The 7203-nt window shown below is 41.0% G+C and overlaps 1 pseudogene; it reads left to right on the top strand.

The window, feature by feature from the left end:
* Nucleotides 1–3149: 3149 nt before the first annotated feature.
* LOC123854446 (proteolipid protein 2-like) lies at nucleotides 3150–6972 on the top strand (annotated as a pseudogene).
* Nucleotides 6973–7203: the final 231 nt, after the last annotated feature.

Here is a 7203-nt window from a genome sequence, read left to right as displayed (position 1 = left end):
CTTCGGCTCAGGTCATGATCCTGGAGTCCCGGGATCGAGTCCCGCATCAGGCTCCCTGCTCAGCGGGGGTCTGCTTCTCCCTCTGACCCTCTTCCCTCTCGTGCTCTCTGTCTCTTATTCTCTCTCTCAAATAAATAAATAAAATCTTTAAAAAAAAAAAAAGAACTAAAATCTAACCAAGTCGAAATCAAAAAGGCTATTAATGAGGTGCAATCAAAAATGGGGGCACTAACTGCTAGGATAAATGAGGCAGAAGAGAGAATCAGTGATATACAAGACCAAATGATGGAAAATAAAGAAGCTGAGAAAAAGAGAGATAAACAACTACTGGATCACGAGGGCACAATTTGAGAGATAAGTGATACCATAAGACGAAATGATATTAGAATAATTGGGATCCCAGAAGAAGAAGAAAGAGAGAGGGGGGCAGAAGGTATATTAGAGCAAATTATAGCAGAGAACTTCCCTAATTTGGGGAAGGAAACAGGCATCAAAATCCAGGAGGCACAGAGAACCCCCCTCAAAGTCAATAAAAATAGGTCAACACCCTGACATCTAATAGTAAAACTTACGAGTCTCAGGGACAAAGAGAAAATCCTGAAAGCAGCTCGGGACAAGAGATCTGTAACCTACAATGCTAGAAACATTAGATTGGCAACAGGCCTCTCCGCAGAGACCTGGCAGGCCAGAAAGGACTGGCATGATATATTCAGAGCACTAAGCGAGAAAAATATGCAGCCAAGAATACTATATCCAGCTAGGCTGTCATTAAAAATAGAAGGAGAAATAAAAATCTTCCAGGACAAACAAAAACTAAAGGAATTTGCAAACACAAAACCAGCCCTACAAGACATATTGAAAGGGGTCCTCTAAGCAATGAGAGAGCCTAAAAGCAACATAGACCAGGAAGGAACACAGACAATATATAGTAACAGTCACCTTACAGGCAATACAATGGCACTAAATTCATATCTTTCAATAGTTACCCTGAATGTAAATGGGCTAAATGCCCCAATCAGAAGACACAGGCTATCAGATTGGATAAAAAACAAAGCCCATCGATATGCTGTCTGCAAGAGACTCATTTTAGACCCAAAGAAACCCCCAGATTGAAAGTGAGGGGGTGGAAAACCATTTACCATGCTAATGGACACCAAAAAAAGCTGGGGTGGCAATCCTTATATCAGACAAATTGGATTTTAAACCAAAGACTGTAATAAGAAATGAGAAAGGACACCGTATCCTATTTAAAGGATCTGTCCAACAAGAAGATCTAACAATTGTAAATATCTATGCCCCTAACATGGGAGCAGCCAATTATATAAGCCAATTAATAACAAAAGCAAAGAAACACATCGACAACAATACAATAGTAGTGGGGGACTTTAACACCCCCCCTCACTGAAATGGACAGATCATCTAAGCAAAAGATCAACAAGGAAATAAAGACTTTAAATGACACACTGGACCAAATGGACTTCACAGACATATTCAGAACATTCCATCCCATAGCAACAGAATACACATTCTTCTCTAGTGCCCATGGAACATTCTCCAGAATAGATCACATTCTAGGTCACAAATCAAGTATCAACCAGTACCAGAAGACTGGGATCATTCCCTGCCTATTGTCAGACCACAATGCTTTGAAACTAGAACTAAATCACAAGAGGAAAGTCGGAAAGAACTCAAATACATGGAGGCTAAAGAACATCCTACTAAAGAATGAATGGGTCAACCAGGAAATTAAAGAAGAATTAAAAAAATTCATGGAAACAAATGAACATGAAAACACAACTGTTCAGGGCGCCTGGGTGGCTCAGTTGGTTAAGCGACTGCCTTCGGCTCAGGTCATGATCCTGGAGTCCTGGGGTCGAGTCCCACATCAGGCTCCCTGCTCGGCAGGGAGTCTGCTTCTCCCTCTGACCCTCCTCCCTCTCATGCTCTCTGTCTCTCATTCTCTGTCTTAAATAAATAAATAAAATCTAAAAAAAAAAAAAGAAAAAGAAAACACAACTGTTCAAAATCTTTGGGATACGGCAAAGGCAGTTCTAAGAGGAAATTATATAGCAATACAAGCCTTTCTCAAGAAACAAGAAAGATCTCAAATACACAACCTAAAGGAGCTAGAGAAAGAACAGCAAATAAAGCCTAAACCCAGCAGGAGAAGAAAAAAAATAAAGATCAGAGCCGAAATCAATGAAAGAGAAACCAAAAGAACAGTAGAACAGATCAACAAAACTAGGAGCTGGTTCTTTGAAAGAATTAACAAGATTGATAAACCCCTGGCCAGACTTATCAAAAAGAAAAGAGAAATGACCCAAATCAACAAAATCATGAATGAAAGAGGAGAGATCACAACCAACACCAAAGAAATACAAACAATTATAAGAACATATAATGAGCAACTCTATGCCAGCAAATTAGATAAGCTGGAAGAAAGGGATGCATTCCTAGAGATGTATCAACTACCAAACTGAACCAGGAAGAAAGAGAAAACCTGAACAGACCTATAACCACTAAGGAAATTGAAGCAGTCATCAAAAATCTCCCAACAAACAAAAGCCCAGGGCCAGATGGCTTCCCAGGGGAATTCTACCAAACATTTCAAGAAGAATGAATACCTATTCTTCTGAAACTGTTCCAAAAAATAGAAATGGAAGGAAAACTTCCAAACTCCTTTTATGAGGCCACCATTACCTTGATCCCAAAACCAGACAAAGATCCCATCAAAAAGGAGAATTACAGACCAATATCCTTGATGAACATGGATGCAAAAATTCTCACCAAAATACTAGCCAATAGGATCCAACAGTACATTCAAAGGATTATTCACCAGGACCAAGTGGGATTTCTCCCTGGGCTGCAAGTTTGTTTCAACATCCACAAATCAATCAACGTGATACAAAACATTAACAAAAGAAAGAACAAGAATCATATGATCCTCTCAATGGAACACAAAGAAATGGAAAAACGTTCCATGCTCATGGATTGGAAGAACAAATATTATGAAGATGTCAATGCTACCTAGAGCAATCTATACATGCAGTGCAATCCCCATCAAAATACCATCCACTTTTTTCAAAGAAATGGAACAAATAATCCTAAAATTTGTATGGAACCAGAGAAGACCCCACATAGCCAGAGGAATGTTGAAAAAGAAAAGCAAAGCCGCCGGCATCAAAATTCCGGACTTCCAGCTCTATTACAAAGCTGTCCTCATCAAGACAGTATGGTACTGGCACAAAAACAGACACATAGATCAATGGAACAGAATAGAGAGCCCAGAAATGGACCCTCAACTCTATGGTCAACTAATCTTTGACTAAGCAGGAAAGAATGTCCAATGGAAAAAAGACAGTCTCTTCAACAAATGGTGTTGGGAAAATTGGACAGCCACATGCAGAAGAATGAAACCGGACCATTTCCTTACACCACACACAAAAATAGACTCAAAATGGTTGAAAGACCTAAAGGTGAGACAGGAGCCCATCAAAATCCTAAAGGAGAACACAGGCAGCAACCTCTTCCACCTCAGCCACAGCAACTTCTTCCTAGAAACATCACCAAAGGCAAGGGAAGCGAGGGCAATAATGAACTATTGGGACTTCATCAAGATAAAAAGCTTTTGCACAGCAAAAGAAACAGTCAACAAAACCAAAAGACAACCGACAGAATGGGAGAAGATACTTGCAAATGACATATCAGAAAAAGGGCTAGTATCCAAAATCTATAAAGAACTTATCAAACTCAACACTCAAAGAACAAATAATCCAATCAAGAAATGGGCAGAAGACATGAACAGACATTTTTCCAAAGAAGACATCCAAATGGCCAACAGACACATGAAAAAGTGCTCAGCATCCCTCAGCATCAGGGAAATCCAAATCCAAACCTTAATGAGATATCACCTCACACCAGTCAGAATGGCTAAAATTAACAAGTCACGAAATGACAGATGTTGGCGGGGATGCAAGCTGGTGCAGACACTCTGGAAAACAGTATGGAGGTTCCTCAAAAAGTTGAAAATAGAGCTACCATACGATCCAGCAATTGCACTACTGGGTATTTACCCCAAAGATACAAATGTAGGGATCCAAGGGGAATGTGCACCCCGATGTTTATAGCAGCAATGTCCACAATAGGCAAACTATGGAAAGAGCCAAGATGTCCATCGACAGATGAATGGATAAAGAATATGTGGTATATAAATATATAATGGAATATTATGCAGCCATCAAAAGGAATGAAATCTTGCCATTTGCAATGATGTGGATGGAACTGGAGGGTATTATGCTGAGCGAAATAAGTCAATCAGAGAAAGACATGTATCATATGATCTCACTGATATGAGGAATTCTTAATTGCAGGAAACAAACTGAGGGTTGCTGGAGTGGGGGGTGGGGTGGGAGGGATGGGGTGACTGGGTGATAGACACTGGGGAGGGTATGTGCTCTGGTAAGCGCTGTGAATTGTGCAAGACTGTTGAATCTCAGATCTGTACCTCTGAAACAAATAATGCAATATGTTAAGAAAAAAAAAGAAGAAGAAGGTAGCGGGAGGGGAAGAATGAAGCAGGGGAAATCGGAGGGGTAGACGAACCATGAGAGATGATGGACTCTGAAAAACAACAGGGTTCTAGAGGGGAGGGGGGTGGGAGGATGGGTTAGCCTGGTGGTGGGTATTGAGGAGGGCACATTCTGCATGGAGCACAGGGTGTTATGCACAAACAATGAATCATGGAACACTTCATCTAAAACTAATGATGTAATGTATGGGGATTAACATAAGAATAAATAAATAAATAAATAAATAAATAAATAAATAAAGTTAGCCACCAAAAAAAAAAAGAATATGTGGTGTGTGTGTGTGTGTGTGTGTGTGTATATATATATATATATAATGGAATATTATGCAGCCATCAAAAGGAATGAAATCTTGCCATTTGCAATGATGTGGATGGAACTGGAGGGTATTATGCTGAGCGAAATAAGTCAATCAGAGAAAGACATGTATCATATGATCTCACTGAAATGAGGAATTTTTAATCTCAGGAAACAAATTGAGGGTTGCTGCAGTGGGGGGTGGCGTGGGAGGGATGGGGTGGCTGGGTGATAGACATTGGGGAGGGTATGTGCTATGGTGAGCACTGTGAATTGTGCAAGACTGTTGAATCTCAGATCTGTACCACTGAAACAAATAATACCATACATGTTAAAAAAAAAAAAAAAAGAAGAAGATAGCAGGAGGGGAAGAAGAAAGGGGGGGAAATCAGAGGGGGAGACGAACCATGAGAGACGAGGGACTCTGAAAAACAAACTGAGGGTTCTAGAGGGGAGGGGGGTGGGAGGATGGGTTAGCCTAGTGATGGGTATTAAAGAGGGCATGTTCTGCATGGAGCAGTGGGTGTTATACACAAACAATGAATCATGGAACACTACATCAAAAACTAATGATGTAATCTATGGTGATTAACATAACAATAAAATTCAAATAAATAAATAAATATATAACTCACCTCTCTCATCAGACAACTAACTGCAACAATGTGAACCACTCGATTTTTCTTGGCCACAGGAGAGCAAGAAGTGATGGGGTATGGTAGATTTGTCAGCTGGATAGCTAGTGAGAAACTATTCAGTAATGAATATTAACATTTCAAACTGTATCAACATGAAATGGGAGGTGTGGATGGAATATATCCAAATAATTTATTTGACTTATGTAAAATAATTTGGAGTGCAAGAAAAGACTTATTAATACATAGAAGTCACGGCCTAAACTCAAACTGGGCTCAAGATTAAAAAATACTACTACCACTGCTAATAATAATAATACATGCAGTTATTTTTCTAAATTGCTTTGCAATATTATGCCACCTGAGGGCACCAAAGACTTAAAAATATTTTCACCATGTTGTCTGCTGAAATAAAAAGTTCCTCCAATTTTTTCAATGAACATTTATTGAGCATTGTTCATTTTTTTAAGAACAAAGAGACGTAATAAGGACCCGAATACAAATCAAATATGATCAGTGGCCTTGATGAATGAGTGGGAGTGGCCTTAGAGCTGGCTGCAGAGGAGAATGTCATGTCTCACATTAATTAGTCATTTGGCGTGCTGGGCCCATAATTATTGTCATTTGGTATAAGCATATTCAGTCTATCCTTGACATTGCTTCTCTAACTAGGGCCCAGATTCCTGAGAGTCTCTGAGACTCTTTCAGGGTTGGTTCAGTTCACACTATTTTCATTATAATACCAACATGTTTTTGCTTTTGTCACTTTCATTTTCTCATGCATCTGTAGTGTTTTCCAGAGACTTCATGACGTGATAATGTTACTGCTCTGCTGACTAATGAAATGTATTTGTAGATCTTGGTTTTTAAGAAATTTCTAAGGTAGTGAGGTGATTCGAACTTAGGGTGTGCAGCGTCCCTGAACCCATGTGCAAGCGAGGAGATTCTCTGCGTCCCTAGGGACCCCCGCTCACCCCATGGCGCCTTCCGAGCGCCTCTCAGCCCCCACAGCTACCCTCCTCCTGCCACCCCCTCCTCCTGCACCAACTTTTCGTGCACCCGAAAGGGAATTCTCCTGTTTGCTGAGATTACATCTTGGCTGGTGATTCTGATCTACTCCAGTACCTCCACACCAGGATCTTCCTCCCTGCCAGTGCAGTTGAGATGATCCTTGCTGCTATCTTTTTTGCCATCTACATGTGTGACCTGCATACCAAGATACAGCTCATCAACTGGCCTTGGAGTGATTTCTTCTGAACCCTCATAGTGGCCATCCTCTATCTGATCACTTCCACTGTTGTCCTTGCTGAGAGAGGAAGCCACTCCAAAATCGCAGGGGTACTGGGCCTCATCACTGCGTGCCTCTTTGGCCATGATGCCCACACATCACCTTCCCCTAGAGGCAGTAAAGATATACAGCAGCCCCCAGTGACCCCGCGAACGGCCCAGTGTAGGTGAGCTCCCTTCATTTCTCTCTGTAGCCTGCAAAAAACTCCTCCCCGCCTCTACAACACTCCCAGTCAACTCCCAGCCCCTTATTGAAGTAAAAGTGCCTTTATTGTGAGACTCTGTCTTCCGACCTGCCTCCTGGTGTGGTCATCTTTATGTATGGGTGTGCCTATGTCCCCTTCCCCACCTTCCTTCTGCAGTATCCAAAAGGAGACACCTGTTCTGCCTAGACTATG

This window comes from Mirounga angustirostris, unplaced genomic scaffold (assembly GCF_029215605.1).
Source record: "Mirounga angustirostris isolate CCGP_5_RB_7025 unplaced genomic scaffold, mMirAng1.0.hap1 SCAF_7, whole genome shotgun sequence".
In the NCBI taxonomy this organism is placed as follows: domain Eukaryota; kingdom Metazoa; phylum Chordata; class Mammalia; order Carnivora; family Phocidae; genus Mirounga; species Mirounga angustirostris.
The sequence above is the reverse complement of the archived record's forward strand: the minus strand, read 5'-3'. Positions and strand labels throughout refer to the sequence as shown.